The 16,324-nt window shown below is 47.8% G+C and overlaps 11 non-coding genes across 11 annotated transcripts; all 11 read left to right on the top strand.

The window, feature by feature from the left end:
• The first annotated feature begins 546 nt into the window (after nt 1–546).
• On the top strand, nt 547–737 carry LOC142696025 (U2 spliceosomal RNA). The gene has a single exon (XR_012864029.1). It is a non-coding gene; the product is annotated as a U2 spliceosomal RNA (small nuclear RNA).
• Nucleotides 738–2,029: 1,292 nt separating this feature from the next.
• LOC142696024 (U2 spliceosomal RNA) lies at nt 2,030–2,220 on the top strand. Its single transcript, XR_012864028.1, has one exon. It is a non-coding gene; the product is annotated as a U2 spliceosomal RNA (small nuclear RNA).
• A 1,292-nt stretch (nt 2,221–3,512) lies between these two features.
• Nucleotides 3,513–3,703, top strand: LOC142696023 (U2 spliceosomal RNA). Its single transcript, XR_012864027.1, has one exon. It is a non-coding gene; the product is annotated as a U2 spliceosomal RNA (small nuclear RNA).
• A 1,300-nt stretch (nt 3,704–5,003) lies between these two features.
• LOC142696021 (U2 spliceosomal RNA) lies at nt 5,004–5,194 on the top strand. The gene has a single exon (XR_012864025.1). It is a non-coding gene; the product is annotated as a U2 spliceosomal RNA (small nuclear RNA).
• A 1,288-nt stretch (nt 5,195–6,482) lies between these two features.
• Nucleotides 6,483–6,673, top strand: LOC142696019 (U2 spliceosomal RNA). Its single transcript, XR_012864024.1, has one exon. It is a non-coding gene; the product is annotated as a U2 spliceosomal RNA (small nuclear RNA).
• A 1,284-nt stretch (nt 6,674–7,957) lies between these two features.
• On the top strand, nt 7,958–8,148 carry LOC142696018 (U2 spliceosomal RNA). The gene has a single exon (XR_012864023.1). It is a non-coding gene; the product is annotated as a U2 spliceosomal RNA (small nuclear RNA).
• Nucleotides 8,149–9,432: 1,284 nt separating this feature from the next.
• On the top strand, nt 9,433–9,623 carry LOC142696017 (U2 spliceosomal RNA). Its single transcript, XR_012864022.1, has one exon. It is a non-coding gene; the product is annotated as a U2 spliceosomal RNA (small nuclear RNA).
• Nucleotides 9,624–10,899: 1,276 nt separating this feature from the next.
• Nucleotides 10,900–11,090, top strand: LOC142696016 (U2 spliceosomal RNA). The gene has a single exon (XR_012864021.1). It is a non-coding gene; the product is annotated as a U2 spliceosomal RNA (small nuclear RNA).
• A 1,280-nt stretch (nt 11,091–12,370) lies between these two features.
• Nucleotides 12,371–12,561, top strand: LOC142696015 (U2 spliceosomal RNA). Its single transcript, XR_012864020.1, has one exon. It is a non-coding gene; the product is annotated as a U2 spliceosomal RNA (small nuclear RNA).
• Nucleotides 12,562–13,853: 1,292 nt separating this feature from the next.
• Nucleotides 13,854–14,044, top strand: LOC142696014 (U2 spliceosomal RNA). The gene has a single exon (XR_012864019.1). It is a non-coding gene; the product is annotated as a U2 spliceosomal RNA (small nuclear RNA).
• Nucleotides 14,045–15,320: 1,276 nt separating this feature from the next.
• LOC142696058 (U2 spliceosomal RNA) lies at nt 15,321–15,511 on the top strand. Its single transcript, XR_012864058.1, has one exon. It is a non-coding gene; the product is annotated as a U2 spliceosomal RNA (small nuclear RNA).
• The last annotated feature ends 813 nt before the right edge of the window (nt 15,512–16,324 follow it).

The raw sequence follows: 16,324 nt of genomic DNA, 5'->3' as shown, positions 1-16,324 counted from the left end.
GTTGCAGTGTTGCCCTCTCAGGCAACACTGAGTGACTGACTGAGCCTCACCGTCTTATATAAAGTTCAGACGGAACTTTGCACGTGTCATAGTGGAGCCCTCAGGATTCCAGAGCCAGCTTTCTGACATCATAATGGGGCCTCAGAGATAAAAGCCTGGGCCCAGGCAGTGTTGGTCAGTGCTGCTCAGCAGGCAGCACTGGACTGGACTGGATTACAGCTGATACAAGGTGTGAAGGAACAAGGGGTGGCTGTGGGCATGCACTTGCTGCCGCTGCCAGTGTTTATCTGCATGGCAGCAGGGCATTTGGGCGTTGCCAGGAAGGCGTTTTTATGTAGATTCCTCCTCTTTCAGCACTGCATTGTGGTGCAAGCAAAAGAAGCAAATCCTGTCTGGCTTCCTCTCCGGCCTTTATTCACCTCCCGTGTAGCTGTGAGTGTGTGAGCCTGCAGGGCCCCATGGAATTGCCTAGAAGTAGGCTGAATCGCTGCAAGGGCTGAACAGCAGTATCGGGCAGGCTCGGGCAACGCGCGGCCCGTTCGGGTTATCGCTTCTCGGCCTTTTGGCTAAGATCAAGTGTAGTATCTGTTCTTATCAGTTTAATATCTGATACGTCCCCTATCTGGGGACCATATATTAAATGGATTTTTAGAACAGGGAGATGGAAATAGAGCTTGCTCTGTCCACTCCACGCATTGACCTGGTATTGCAGTATTTCCAGGACCGGTGCACCCTTTCCTTATGTGTTGACTAAAAGCAGATTCCAAAAGTGTTTTTTGTCTTTGCTATTGTTTCTGTCTTTCTGAAGGGATCTCCCCTTTTAATCCCATTATTTCAACACCTGTTGGACAATGCATGAGTGATAATGAGCTCATTGATTAAATGCAATTAATGAATAGATTGCCACCTCTTGTCGTGTGTCGTCTGTGTTTCTGTGTTTCCGGCATTTCACATTGGAACACCTCATTCACCTTCCTTGTCTTCTCTCCGCCCTCCCTTTTAGGTAAGTTAAAGAGCTGCACCTGAGCCAGCCACTGATTGATTGATTGATTGATTGATTGATTGATTGATTGATTGATTGATTGATTGATGCAGCACAACAGTCAAATAGTGGAGTGGAGTAGGGGAACAGCAAACAGCCAATAAAGCAGCCCGCCCGCTCGCCTGCCCGCCACAATGGACCTACCTGTGTACACTAGATGGATGTGATGGAATGTACTGTCGTCCCTACATTTCAAGAAGAAGTAAGAATTGCAGTTGCAACAAAGCCTTGCTTGCCTACAAAGAGAGCAGCAATTTGGATTTGTTACTATGTTACCTAGAAGAATAACAAACTGTGCAAGGATGGAGGTTGTAGGAGCAAGGAGAAGTTGTCTGTAAAGTTGGTGGATGCCTATTTTCCATTTTGCAGTCCCTTGTCTCCCTCTTGTGGCCTCCTGGAGGCAACTAGCTGTGCAAAAAAAAGACAGCCTGGCGGCCGGCTGTTGCAGTGTTGCCCTCTCAGGCAACACTGAGTGACTGACTGAGCCTCACCGTCTTATATAAAGTTCAGACGGAACTTTGCACGTGTCATAGTGGAGCCCTCAGGATTCCAGAGCCAGCTTTCTGACATCATAATGGGGCCTCAGAGATAAAAGCCTGGGCCCAGGCAGTGTTGGTCAGTGCTGCTCAGCAGGCAGCACTGGACTGGACTGGATTACAGCTGATACAAGGTGTGAAGGAACAAGGGGTGGCTGTGGGCATGCACTTGCTGCCGCTGCCAGTGTTTATCTGCATGGCAGCAGGGCATTTGGGCGTTGCCAGGAAGGCGTTTTTATGTAGATTCCTCCTCTTTCAGCACTGCATTGTGGTGCAAGCAAAAGAAGCAAATCCTGTCTGGCTTCCTCTCCGGCCTTTATTCACCTCCCGTGTAGCTGTGAGTGTGTGAGCCTGCAGGGCCCCATGGAATTGCCTAGAAGTAGGCTGAATCGCTGCAAGGGCTGAACAGCAGTATCGGGCAGGCTCGGGCAACGCGCGGCCCGTTCGGGTTATCGCTTCTCGGCCTTTTGGCTAAGATCAAGTGTAGTATCTGTTCTTATCAGTTTAATATCTGATACGTCCCCTATCTGGGGACCATATATTAAATGGATTTTTAGAACAGGGAGATGGAAATAGAGCTTGCTCTGTCCACTCCACGCATTGACCTGGTATTGCAGTATTTCCAGGACCGGTGCACCCTTTCCTTATGTGTTGACTAAAAGCAGATTCCAAAAGTGTTTTTTGTCTTTGCTATTGTTTCTGTCTTTCTGAAGGGATCTCCCCTTTTAATCCCATTATTTCAACACCTGTTGGACAATGCATGAGTGATAATGAGCTCATTGATTAAATGCAATTAATGAATAGATTGCCACCTCTTGTTGTGTGTCGTCTGTGTTTCTGTGTTTCCGGCATTTCACATTGGAACACCTCATTCACCTTCCTTGTCTTCTCTCCGCCCTCCCTTTTAGGTAAGTTAAAGAGCTGCACCTGAGCCAGCCACTGATTGATTGATTGATTGATTGATTGATTGATTGATTGATTGATTGATTGATTGATGCAGCACAACAGTCAAATAGTGGAGTGGAGTAGGGGAACAGCAAACAGCCAATAAAGCAGCCCGCCCGCTCGCCTGCCCGCCACAATGGACCTACCTGTGTACACTAGATGGATGTGATGGAATGTACTGTCGTCCCTACATTTCAAGAAGAAGTAAGAATTGCAGTTGCAACAAAGCCTTGCTTGCCTACAAAGAGAGCAGCAATTTGGATTTGTTACTATGTTACCTAGAAGAATAACAAACTGTGCAAGGATGGAGGTTGTAGGAGCAAGGAGAAGTTGTCTGTAAAGTTGGTGGATGCCTATTTTCCATTTTGCAGTCCCTTGTCTCCCTCTTGTGGCCTCCTGGAGGCAACTAGCTGTGCAAAAAAAAGACAGCCTGGCGGCCGGCTGTTGCAGTGTTGCCCTCTCAGGCAACACTGAGTGACTGACTGAGCCTCACCGTCTTATATAAAGTTCAGACGGAACTTTGCACGTGTCATAGTGGAGCCCTCAGGATTCCAGAGCCAGCTTTCTGACATCATAATGGGGCCTCAGAGATAAAAGCCTGGGCCCAGGCAGTGTTGGTCAGTGCTGCTCAGCAGGCAGCACTGGACTGGACTGGATTACAGCTGATACAAGGTGTGAAGGAACAAGGGGTGGCTGTGGGCATGCACTTGCTGCCGCTGCCAGTGTTTATCTGCATGGCAGCAGGGCATTTGGGCGTTGCCAGGAAGGCGTTTTTATGTAGATTCCTCCTCTTTCAGCACTGCATTGTGGTGCAAGCAAAAGAAGCAAATCCTGTCTGGCTTCCTCTCCGGCCTTTATTCACCTCCCGTGTAGCTGTGAGTGTGTGAGCCTGCAGGGCCCCATGGAATTGCCTAGAAGTAGGCTGAATCGCTGCAAGGGCTGAACAGCAGTATCGGGCAGGCTCGGGCAACGCGCGGCCCGTTCGGGTTATCGCTTCTCGGCCTTTTGGCTAAGATCAAGTGTAGTATCTGTTCTTATCAGTTTAATATCTGATACGTCCCCTATCTGGGGACCATATATTAAATGGATTTTTAGAACAGGGAGATGGAAATAGAGCTTGCTCTGTCCACTCCACGCATTGACCTGGTATTGCAGTATTTCCAGGACCGGTGCACCCTTTCCTTATGTGTTGACTAAAAGCAGATTCCAAAAGTGTTTTTTGTCTTTGCTATTGTTTCTGTCTTTCTGAAGGGATCTCCCCTTTTAATCCCATTATTTCAACACCTGTTGGACAATGCATGAGTGATAATGAGCTCATTGATTAAATGCAATTAATGAATAGATTGCCACCTCTTGTTGTGTGTCGTCTGTGTTTCTGTGTTTCCGGCATTTCACATTGGAACACCTCATTCACCTTCCTTGTCTTCTCTCCGCCCTCCCTTTTAGGTAAGTTAAAGAGCTGCACCTGAGCCAGCCACTGATTGATTGATTGATTGATTGATTGATTGATTGATTGATTGATTGATTGATTGATTGATTGATGCAGCACAACAGTCAAATAGTGGAGTGGAGTAGGGGAACAGCAAACAGCCAATAAAGCAGCCCGCCCGCTCGCCTGCCCGCCACAATGGACCTACCTGTGTACACTAGATGGATGTGATGGAATGTACTGTCGTCCCTACATTTCAAGAAGAAGTAAGAATTGCAGTTGCAACAAAGCCTTGCTTGCCTACAAAGAGAGCAGCAATTTGGATTTGTTACTATGTTACCTAGAAGAATAACAAACTGTGCAAGGATGGAGGTTGTAGGAGCAAGGAGAAGTTGTCTGTAAAGTTGGTGGATGCCTATTTTCCATTTTGCAGTCCCTTGTCTCCCTCTTGTGGCCTCCTGGAGGCAACTAGCTGTGCAAAAAAAAGACAGCCTGGCGGCCGGCTGTTGCAGTGTTGCCCTCTCAGGCAACACTGAGTGACTGACTGAGCCTCACCGTCTTATATAAAGTTCAGACGGAACTTTGCACGTGTCATAGTGGAGCCCTCAGGATTCCAGAGCCAGCTTTCTGACATCATAATGGGGCCTCAGAGATAAAAGCCTGGGCCCAGGCAGTGTTGGTCAGTGCTGCTCAGCAGGCAGCACTGGACTGGACTGGATTACAGCTGATACAAGGTGTGAAGGAACAAGGGGTGGCTGTGGGCATGCACTTGCTGCCGCTGCCAGTGTTTATCTGCATGGCAGCAGGGCATTTGGGCGTTGCCAGGAAGGCGTTTTTATGTAGATTCCTCCTCTTTCAGCACTGCATTGTGGTGCAAGCAAAAGAAGCAAATCCTGTCTGGCTTCCTCTCCGGCCTTTATTCACCTCCCGTGTAGCTGTGAGTGTGTGAGCCTGCAGGGCCCCATGGAATTGCCTAGAAGTAGGCTGAATCGCTGCAAGGGCTGAACAGCAGTATCGGGCAGGCTCGGGCAACGCGCGGCCCGTTCGGGTTATCGCTTCTCGGCCTTTTGGCTAAGATCAAGTGTAGTATCTGTTCTTATCAGTTTAATATCTGATACGTCCCCTATCTGGGGACCATATATTAAATGGATTTTTAGAACAGGGAGATGGAAATAGAGCTTGCTCTGTCCACTCCACGCATTGACCTGGTATTGCAGTATTTCCAGGACCGGTGCACCCTTTCCTTATGTGTTGACTAAAAGCAGATTCCAAAAGTGTTTTTTGTCTTTGCTATTGTTTCTGTCTTTCTGAAGGGATCTCCCCTTTTAATCCCATTATTTCAACACCTGTTGGACAATGCATGAGTGATAATGAGCTCATTGATTAAATGCAATTAATGAATAGATTGCCACCTCTTGTTGTGTGTCGTCTGTGTTTCTGTGTTTCCGGCATTTCACATTGGAACACCTCATTCACCTTCCTTGTCTTCTCTCCGCCCTCCCTTTTAGGTAAGTTAAAGAGCTGCACCTGAGCCAGCCACTGATTGATTGATTGATTGATTGATTGATTGATTGATTGATTGATTGATTGATGCAGCACAACAGTCAAATAGTGGAGTGGAGTAGGGGAACAGCAAACAGCCAATAAAGCAGCCCGCCCGCTCGCCTGCCCGCCACAATGGACCTACCTGTGTACACTAGATGGATGTGATGGAATGTACTGTCGTCCCTACATTTCAAGAAGAAGTAAGAATTGCAGTTGCAACAAAGCCTTGCTTGCCTACAAAGAGAGCAGCAATTTGGATTTGTTACTATGTTACCTAGAAGAATAACAAACTGTGCAAGGATGGAGGTTGTAGGAGCAAGGAGAAGTTGTCTGTAAAGTTGGTGGATGCCTATTTTCCATTTTGCAGTCCCTTGTCTCCCTCTTGTGGCCTCCTGGAGGCAACTAGCTGTGCAAAAAAAAGACAGCCTGGCGGCCGGCTGTTGCAGTGTTGCCCTCTCAGGCAACACTGAGTGACTGACTGAGCCTCACCGTCTTATATAAAGTTCAGACGGAACTTTGCACGTGTCATAGTGGAGCCCTCAGGATTCCAGAGCCAGCTTTCTGACATCATAATGGGGCCTCAGAGATAAAAGCCTGGGCCCAGGCAGTGTTGGTCAGTGCTGCTCAGCAGGCAGCACTGGACTGGACTGGATTACAGCTGATACAAGGTGTGAAGGAACAAGGGGTGGCTGTGGGCATGCACTTGCTGCCGCTGCCAGTGTTTATCTGCATGGCAGCAGGGCATTTGGGCGTTGCCAGGAAGGCGTTTTTATGTAGATTCCTCCTCTTTCAGCACTGCATTGTGGCGCAAGCAAAAGAAGCAAATCCTGTCTGGCTTCCTCTCCGGCCTTTATTCACCTCCCGTGTAGCTGTGAGTGTGTGAGCCTGCAGGGCCCCATGGAATTGCCTAGAAGTAGGCTGAATCGCTGCAAGGGCTGAACAGCAGTATCGGGCAGGCTCGGGCAACGCGCGGCCCGTTCGGGTTATCGCTTCTCGGCCTTTTGGCTAAGATCAAGTGTAGTATCTGTTCTTATCAGTTTAATATCTGATACGTCCCCTATCTGGGGACCATATATTAAATGGATTTTTAGAACAGGGAGATGGAAATAGAGCTTGCTCTGTCCACTCCACGCATTGACCTGGTATTGCAGTATTTCCAGGACCGGTGCACCCTTTCCTTATGTGTTGACTAAAAGCAGATTCCAAAAGTGTTTTTTGTCTTTGCTATTGTTTCTGTCTTTCTGAAGGGATCTCCCCTTTTAATCCCATTATTTCAACACCTGTTGGACAATGCATGAGTGATAATGAGCTCATTGATTAAATGCAATTAATGAATAGATTGCCACCTCTTGTTGTGTGTCGTCTGTGTTTCTGTGTTTCCGGCATTTCACATTGGAACACCTCATTCACCTTCCTTGTCTTCTCTCCGCCCTCCCTTTTAGGTAAGTTAAAGAGCTGCACCTGAGCCAGCCACTGATTGATTGATTGATTGATTGATTGATTGATTGATTGATTGATTGATTGATTGATGCAGCACAACAGTCAAATAGTGGAGTGGAGTAGGGGAACAGCAAACAGCCAATAAAGCAGCCCGCCCGCTCGCCTGCCCGCCACAATGGACCTACCTGTGTACACTAGATGGATGTGATGGAATGTACTGTCGTCCCTACATTTCAAGAAGAAGTAAGAATTGCAGTTGCAACAAAGCCTTGCTTGCCTACAAAGAGAGCAGCAATTTGGATTTGTTACTATGTTACCTAGAAGAATAACAAACTGTGCAAGGATGGAGGTTGTAGGAGCAAGGAGAAGTTGTCTGTAAAGTTGGTGGATGCCTATTTTCCATTTTGCAGTCCCTTGTCTCCCTCTTGTGGCCTCCTGGAGGCAACTAGCTGTGCAAAAAAAAGACAGCCTGGCGGCCGGCTGTTGCAGTGTTGCCCTCTCAGGCAACACTGAGTGACTGACTGAGCCTCACCGTCTTATATAAAGTTCAGACGGAACTTTGCACGTGTCATAGTGGAGCCCTCAGGATTCCAGAGCCAGCTTTCTGACATCATAATGGGGCCTCAGAGATAAAAGCCTGGGCCCAGGCAGTGTTGGTCAGTGCTGCTCAGCAGGCAGCACTGGACTGGACTGGATTACAGCTGATACAAGGTGTGAAGGAACAAGGGGTGGCTGTGGGCATGCACTTGCTGCCGCTGCCAGTGTTTATCTGCATGGCATTTGGGCGTTGCCAGGAAGGCGTTTTTATGTAGATTCCTCCTCTTTCAGCACTGCATTGTGGTGCAAGCAAAAGAAGCAAATCCTGTCTGGCTTCCTCTCCGGCCTTTATTCACCTCCCGTGTAGCTGTGAGTGTGTGAGCCTGCAGGGCCCCATGGAATTGCCTAGAAGTAGGCTGAATCGCTGCAAGGGCTGAACAGCAGTATCGGGCAGGCTCGGGCAACGCGCGGCCCGTTCGGGTTATCGCTTCTCGGCCTTTTGGCTAAGATCAAGTGTAGTATCTGTTCTTATCAGTTTAATATCTGATACGTCCCCTATCTGGGGACCATATATTAAATGGATTTTTAGAACAGGGAGATGGAAATAGAGCTTGCTCTGTCCACTCCACGCATTGACCTGGTATTGCAGTATTTCCAGGACCGGTGCACCCTTTCCTTATGTGTTGACTAAAAGCAGATTCCAAAAGTGTTTTTTGTCTTTGCTATTGTTTCTGTCTTTCTGAAGGGATCTCCCCTTTTAATCCCATTATTTCAACACCTGTTGGACAATGCATGAGTGATAATGAGCTCATTGATTAAATGCAATTAATGAATAGATTGCCACCTCTTGTTGTGTGTCGTCTGTGTTTCTGTGTTTCCGGCATTTCACATTGGAACACCTCATTCACCTTCCTTGTCTTCTCTCCGCCCTCCCTTTTAGGTAAGTTAAAGAGCTGCACCTGAGCCAGCCACTGATTGATTGATTGATTGATTGATTGATTGATTGATTGATTGATTGATGCAGCACAACAGTCAAATAGTGGAGTGGAGTAGGGGAACAGCAAACAGCCAATAAAGCAGCCCGCCCGCTCGCCTGCCCGCCACAATGGACCTACCTGTGTACACTAGATGGATGTGATGGAATGTACTGTCGTCCCTACATTTCAAGAAGAAGTAAGAATTGCAGTTGCAACAAAGCCTTGCTTGCCTACAAAGAGAGCAGCAATTTGGATTTGTTACTATGTTACCTAGAAGAATAACAAACTGTGCAAGGATGGAGGTTGTAGGAGCAAGGAGAAGTTGTCTGTAAAGTTGGTGGATGCCTATTTTCCATTTTGCAGTCCCTTGTCTCCCTCTTGTGGCCTCCTGGAGGCAACTAGCTGTGCAAAAAAAAGACAGCCTGGCGGCCGGCTGTTGCAGTGTTGCCCTCTCAGGCAACACTGAGTGACTGACTGAGCCTCACCGTCTTATATAAAGTTCAGACGGAACTTTGCACGTGTCATAGTGGAGCCCTCAGGATTCCAGAGCCAGCTTTCTGACATCATAATGGGGCCTCAGAGATAAAAGCCTGGGCCCAGGCAGTGTTGGTCAGTGCTGCTCAGCAGGCAGCACTGGACTGGACTGGATTACAGCTGATACAAGGTGTGAAGGAACAAGGGGTGGCTGTGGGCATGCACTTGCTGCCGCTGCCAGTGTTTATCTGAATGGCAGCAGGGCATTTGGGCGTTGCCAGGAAGGCGTTTTTATGTAGATTCCTCCTCTTTCAGCACTGCATTGTGGTGCAAGCAAAAGAAGCAAATCCTGTCTGGCTTCCTCTCCGGCCTTTATTCACCTCCCGTGTAGCTGTGAGTGTGTGAGCCTGCAGGGCCCCATGGAATTGCCTAGAAGTAGGCTGAATCGCTGCAAGGGCTGAACAGCAGTATCGGGCAGGCTCGGGCAACGCGCGGCCCGTTCGGGTTATCGCTTCTCGGCCTTTTGGCTAAGATCAAGTGTAGTATCTGTTCTTATCAGTTTAATATCTGATACGTCCCCTATCTGGGGACCATATATTAAATGGATTTTTAGAACAGGGAGATGGAAATAGAGCTTGCTCTGTCCACTCCACGCATTGACCTGGTATTGCAGTATTTCCAGGACCGGTGCACCCTTTCCTTATGTGTTGACTAAAAGCAGATTCCAAAAGTGTTTTTTGTCTTTGCTATTGTTTCTGTCTTTCTGAAGGGATCTCCCCTTTTAATCCCATTATTTCAACACCTGTTGGACAATGCATGAGTGATAATGAGCTCATTGATTAAATGCAATTAATGAATAGATTGCCACCTCTTGTTGTGTGTCGTCTGTGTTTCTGTGTTTCCGGCATTTCACATTGGAACACCTCATTCACCTTCCTTGTCTTCTCTCCGCCCTCCCTTTTAGGTAAGTTAAAGAGCTGCACCTGAGCCAGCCACTGATTGATTGATTGATTGATTGATTGATTGATTGATTGATGCAGCACAACAGTCAAATAGTGGAGTGGAGTAGGGGAACAGCAAACAGCCAATAAAGCAGCCCGCCCGCTCGCCTGCCCGCCACAATGGACCTACCTGTGTACACTAGATGGATGTGATGGAATGTACTGTCGTCCCTACATTTCAAGAAGAAGTAAGAATTGCAGTTGCAACAAAGCCTTGCTTGCCTACAAAGAGAGCAGCAATTTGGATTTGTTACTATGTTACCTAGAAGAATAACAAACTGTGCAAGGATGGAGGTTGTAGGAGCAAGGAGAAGTTGTCTGTAAAGTTGGTGGATGCCTATTTTCCATTTTGCAGTCCCTTGTCTCCCTCTTGTGGCCTCCTGGAGGCAACTAGCTGTGCAAAAAAAAGACAGCCTGGCGGCCGGCTGTTGCAGTGTTGCCCTCTCAGGCAACACTGAGTGACTGACTGAGCCTCACCGTCTTATATAAAGTTCAGACGGAACTTTGCACGTGTCATAGTGGAGCCCTCAGGATTCCAGAGCCAGCTTTCTGACATCATAATGGGGCCTCAGAGATAAAAGCCTGGGCCCAGGCAGTGTTGGTCAGTGCTGCTCAGCAGGCAGCACTGGACTGGACTGGATTACAGCTGATACAAGGTGTGAAGGAACAAGGGGTGGCTGTGGGCATGCACTTGCTGCCGCTGCCAGTGTTTATCTGCATGGCAGCAGGGCATTTGGGCGTTGCCAGGAAGGCGTTTTTATGTAGATTCCTCCTCTTTCAGCACTGCATTGTGGTGCAAGCAAAAGAAGCAAATCCTGTCTGGCTTCCTCTCCGGCCTTTATTCACCTCCCGTGTAGCTGTGAGTGTGTGAGCCTGCAGGGCCCCATGGAATTGCCTAGAAGTAGGCTGAATCGCTGCAAGGGCTGAACAGCAGTATCGGGCAGGCTCGGGCAACGCGCGGCCCGTTCGGGTTATCGCTTCTCGGCCTTTTGGCTAAGATCAAGTGTAGTATCTGTTCTTATCAGTTTAATATCTGATACGTCCCCTATCTGGGGACCATATATTAAATGGATTTTTAGAACAGGGAGATGGAAATAGAGCTTGCTCTGTCCACTCCACGCATTGACCTGGTATTGCAGTATTTCCAGGACCGGTGCACCCTTTCCTTATGTGTTGACTAAAAGCAGATTCCAAAAGTGTTTTTTGTCTTTGCTATTGTTTCTGTCTTTCTGAAGGGATCTCCCCTTTTAATCCCATTATTTCAACACCTGTTGGACAATGCATGAGTGATAATGAGCTCATTGATTAAATGCAATTAATGAATAGATTGCCACCTCTTGTTGTGTGTCGTCTGTGTTTCTGTGTTTCCGGCATTTCACATTGGAACACCTCATTCACCTTCCTTGTCTTCTCTCCGCCCTCCCTTTTAGGTAAGTTAAAGAGCTGCACCTGAGCCAGCCACTGATTGATTGATTGATTGATTGATTGATTGATTGATTGATTGATGCAGCACAACAGTCAAATAGTGGAGTGGAGTAGGGGAACAGCAAACAGCCAATAAAGCAGCCCGCCCGCTCGCCTGCCCGCCACAATGGACCTACCTGTGTACACTAGATGGATGTGATGGAATGTACTGTCGTCCCTACATTTCAAGAAGAAGTAAGAATTGCAGTTGCAACAAAGCCTTGCTTGCCTACAAAGAGAGCAGCAATTTGGATTTGTTACTATGTTACCTAGAAGAATAACAAACTGTGCAAGGATGGAGGTTGTAGGAGCAAGGAGAAGTTGTCTGTAAAGTTGGTGGATGCCTATTTTCCATTTTGCAGTCCCTTGTCTCCCTCTTGTGGCCTCCTGGAGGCAACTAGCTGTGCAAAAAAAAGACAGCCTGGCGGCCGGCTGTTGCAGTGTTGCCCTCTCAGGCAACACTGAGTGACTGACTGAGCCTCACCGTCTTATATAAAGTTCAGACGGAACTTTGCACGTGTCATAGTGGAGCCCTCAGGATTCCAGAGCCAGCTTTCTGACATCATAATGGGGCCTCAGAGATAAAAGCCTGGGCCCAGGCAGTGTTGGTCAGTGCTGCTCAGCAGGCAGCACTGGACTGGACTGGATTACAGCTGATACAAGGTGTGAAGGAACAAGGGGTGGCTGTGGGCATGCACTTGCTGCCGCTGCCAGTGTTTATCTGAATGGCAGCAGGGCATTTGGGCGTTGCCAGGAAGGCGTTTTTATGTAGATTCCTCCTCTTTCAGCACTGCATTGTGGTGCAAGCAAAAGAAGCAAATCCTGTCTGGCTTCCTCTCCGGCCTTTATTCACCTCCCGTGTAGCTGTGAGTGTGTGAGCCTGCAGGGCCCCATGGAATTGCCTAGAAGTAGGCTGAATCGCTGCAAGGGCTGAACAGCAGTATCGGGCAGGCTCGGGCAACGCGCGGCCCGTTCGGGTTATCGCTTCTCGGCCTTTTGGCTAAGATCAAGTGTAGTATCTGTTCTTATCAGTTTAATATCTGATACGTCCCCTATCTGGGGACCATATATTAAATGGATTTTTAGAACAGGGAGATGGAAATAGAGCTTGCTCTGTCCACTCCACGCATTGACCTGGTATTGCAGTATTTCCAGGACCGGTGCACCCTTTCCTTATGTGTTGACTAAAAGCAGATTCCAAAAGTGTTTTTTGTCTTTGCTATTGTTTCTGTCTTTCTGAAGGGATCTCCCCTTTTAATCCCATTATTTCAACACCTGTTGGACAATGCATGAGTGATAATGAGCTCATTGATTAAATGCAATTAATGAATAGATTGCCACCTCTTGTTGTGTGTCGTCTGTGTTTCTGTGTTTCCGGCATTTCACATTGGAACACCTCATTCACCTTCCTTGTCTTCTCTCCGCCCTCCCTTTTAGGTAAGTTAAAGAGCTGCACCTGAGCCAGCCACTGATTGATTGATTGATTGATTGATTGATTGATTGATTGATTGATTGATTGATTGATGCAGCACAACAGTCAAATAGTGGAGTGGAGTAGGGGAACAGCAAACAGCCAATAAAGCAGCCCGCCCGCTCGCCTGCCCGCCACAATGGACCTACCTGTGTACACTAGATGGATGTGATGGAATGTACTGTCGTCCCTACATTTCAAGAAGAAGTAAGAATTGCAGTTGCAACAAAGCCTTGCTTGCCTACAAAGAGAGCAGCAATTTGGATTTGTTACTATGTTACCTAGAAGAATAACAAACTGTGCAAGGATGGAGGTTGTAGGAGCAAGGAGAAGTTGTCTGTAAAGTTGGTGGATGCCTATTTTCCATTTTGCAGTCCCTTGTCTCCCTCTTGTGGCCTCCTGGAGGCAACTAGCTGTGCAAAAAAAAGACAGCCTGGCGGCCGGCTGTTGCAGTGTTGCCCTCTCAGGCAACACTGAGTGACTGACTGAGCCTCACCGTCTTATATAAAGTTCAGACGGAACTTTGCACGTGTCATAGTGGAGCCCTCAGGATTCCAGAGCCAGCTTTCTGACATCATAATGGGGCCTCAGAGATAAAAGCCTGGGCCCAGGCAGTGTTGGTCAGTGCTGCTCAGCAGGCAGCACTGGACTGGACTGGATTACAGCTGATACAAGGTGTGAAGGAACAAGGGGTGGCTGTGGGCATGCACTTGCTGCCGCTGCCAGTGTTTATCTGCATGGCAGCAGGGCATTTGGGCGTTGCCAGGAAGGCGTTTTTATGTAGATTCCTCCTCTTTCAGCACTGCATTGTGGTGCAAGCAAAAGAAGCAAATCCTGTCTGGCTTCCTCTCCGGCCTTTATTCACCTCCCGTGTAGCTGTGAGTGTGTGAGCCTGCAGGGCCCCATGGAATTGCCTAGAAGTAGGCTGAATCGCTGCAAGGGCTGAACAGCAGTATCGGGCAGGCTCGGGCAACGCGCGGCCCGTTCGGGTTATCGCTTCTCGGCCTTTTGGCTAAGATCAAGTGTAGTATCTGTTCTTATCAGTTTAATATCTGATACGTCCCCTATCTGGGGACCATATATTAAATGGATTTTTAGAACAGGGAGATGGAAATAGAGCTTGCTCTGTCCACTCCACGCATTGACCTGGTATTGCAGTATTTCCAGGACCGGTGCACCCTTTCCTTATGTGTTGACTAAAAGCAGATTCCAAAAGTGTTTTTTGTCTTTGCTATTGTTTCTGTCTTTCTGAAGGGATCTCCCCTTTTAATCCCATTATTTCAACACCTGTTGGACAATGCATGAGTGATAATGAGCTCATTGATTAAATGCAATTAATGAATAGATTGCCACCTCTTGTTGTGTGTCGTCTGTGTTTCTGTGTTTCCGGCATTTCACATTGGAACACCTCATTCACCTTCCTTGTCTTCTCTCCGCCCTCCCTTTTAGGTAAGTTAAAGAGCTGCACCTGAGCCAGCCACTGATTGATTGATTGATTGATTGATTGATTGATTGATTGATGCAGCACAACAGTCAAATAGTGGAGTGGAGTAGGGGAACAGCAAACAGCCAATAAAGCAGCCCGCCCGCTCGCCTGCCCGCCACAATGGACCTACCTGTGTACACTAGATGGATGTGATGGAATGTACTGTCGTCCCTACATTTCAAGAAGAAGTAAGAATTGCAGTTGCAACAAAGCCTTGCTTGCCTACAAAGAGAGCAGCAATTTGGATTTGTTACTATGTTACCTAGAAGAATAACAAACTGTGCAAGGATGGAGGTTGTAGGAGCAAGGAGAAGTTGTCTGTAAAGTTGGTGGATGCCTATTTTCCATTTTGCAGTCCCTTGTCTCCCTCTTGTGGCCTCCTGGAGGCAACTAGCTGTGCAAAAAAAAGACAGCCTGGCGGCCGGCTGTTGCAGTGTTGCCCTCTCAGGCAACACTGAGTGACTGACTGAGCCTCACCGTCTTATATAAAGTTCAGACGGAACTTTGCACGTGTCATAGTGGAGCCCTCAGGATTCCAGAGCCAGCTTTCTGACATCATAATGGGGCCTCAGAGATAAAAGCCTGGGCCCAGGCAGTGTTGGTCAGTGCTGCTCAGCAGGCAGCACTGGACTGGACTGGATTACAGCTGATACAAGGTGTGAAGGAACAAGGGGTGGCTGTGGGCATGCACTTGCTGCCGCTGCCAGTGTTTATCTGCATGGCAGCAGGGCATTTGGGCGTTGCCAGGAAGGCGTTTTTATGTAGATTCCTCCTCTTTCAGCACTGCATTGTGGTGCAAGCAAAAGAAGCAAATCCTGTCTGGCTTCCTCTCCGGCCTTTATTCACCTCCCGTGTAGCTGTGAGTGTGTGAGCCTGCAGGGCCCCATGGAATTGCCTAGAAGTAGGCTGAATCGCTGCAAGGGCTGAACAGCAGTATCGGGCAGGCTCGGGCAACGCGCGGCCCGTTCGGGTTATCGCTTCTCGGCCCTTTGGCTAAGATCAAGTGTAGTATCTGTTCTTATCAGTTTAATATCTGATACGTCCCCTATCTGGGGACCATATATTAAATGGATTTTTAGAACAGGGAGATGGAAATAGAGCTTGCTCTGTCCACTCCACGCATTGACCTGGTATTGCAGTATTTCCAGGACCGGTGCACCCTTTCCTTATGTGTTGACTAAAAGCAGATTCCAAAAGTGTTTTTTGTCTTTGCTATTGTTTCTGTCTTTCTGAAGGGATCTCCCCTTTTAATCCCATTATTTCAACACCTGTTGGACAATGCATGAGTGATAATGAGCTCATTGATTAAATGCAATTAATGAATAGATTGCCACCTCTTGTTGTGTGTCGTCTGTGTTTCTGTGTTTCCGGCATTTCACATTGGAACACCTCATTCACCTTCCTTGTCTTCTCTCCGCCCTCCCTTTTAGGTAAGTTAAAGAGCTGCACCTGAGCCAGCCACTGATTGATTGATTGATTGATTGATTGATTGATTGATTGATTGATTGATTGATGCAGCACAACAGTCAAATAGTGGAGTGGAGTAGGGGAACAGCAAACAGCCAATAAAGCAGCCCGCCCGCTCGCCTGCCCGCCACAATGGACCTACCTGTGTACACTAGATGGATGTGATGGAATGTACTGTCGTCCCTACATTTCAAGAAGAAGTAAGAATTGCAGTTGCAACAAAGCCTTGCTTGCCTACAAAGAGAGCAGCAATTTGGATTTGTTACTATGTTACCTAGAAGAATAACAAACTGTGCAAGGATGGAGGTTGTAGGAGCAAGGAGAAGTTGTCTGTAAAGTTGGTGGATGCCTATTTTCCATTTTGCAGTCCCTTGTCTCCCTCTTGTGGCCTCCTGGAGGCAACTAGCTGTGCAAAAAAAAGACAGCCTGGCGGCCGGCTGTTGCAGTGTTGCCCTCTCAGGCAACACTGAGTGACTGACTGAGCCTCACCGTCTTATATAAAGTTCAGAC

The sequence above is a fragment of the Rhinoderma darwinii genome, assembly GCF_050947455.1.
Source record: "Rhinoderma darwinii isolate aRhiDar2 chromosome 5 unlocalized genomic scaffold, aRhiDar2.hap1 SUPER_5_unloc_49, whole genome shotgun sequence".
In the NCBI taxonomy this organism is placed as follows: domain Eukaryota; kingdom Metazoa; phylum Chordata; class Amphibia; order Anura; family Rhinodermatidae; genus Rhinoderma; species Rhinoderma darwinii.
The sequence above is the reverse complement of the archived record's forward strand: the minus strand, read 5'-3'. Positions and strand labels throughout refer to the sequence as shown.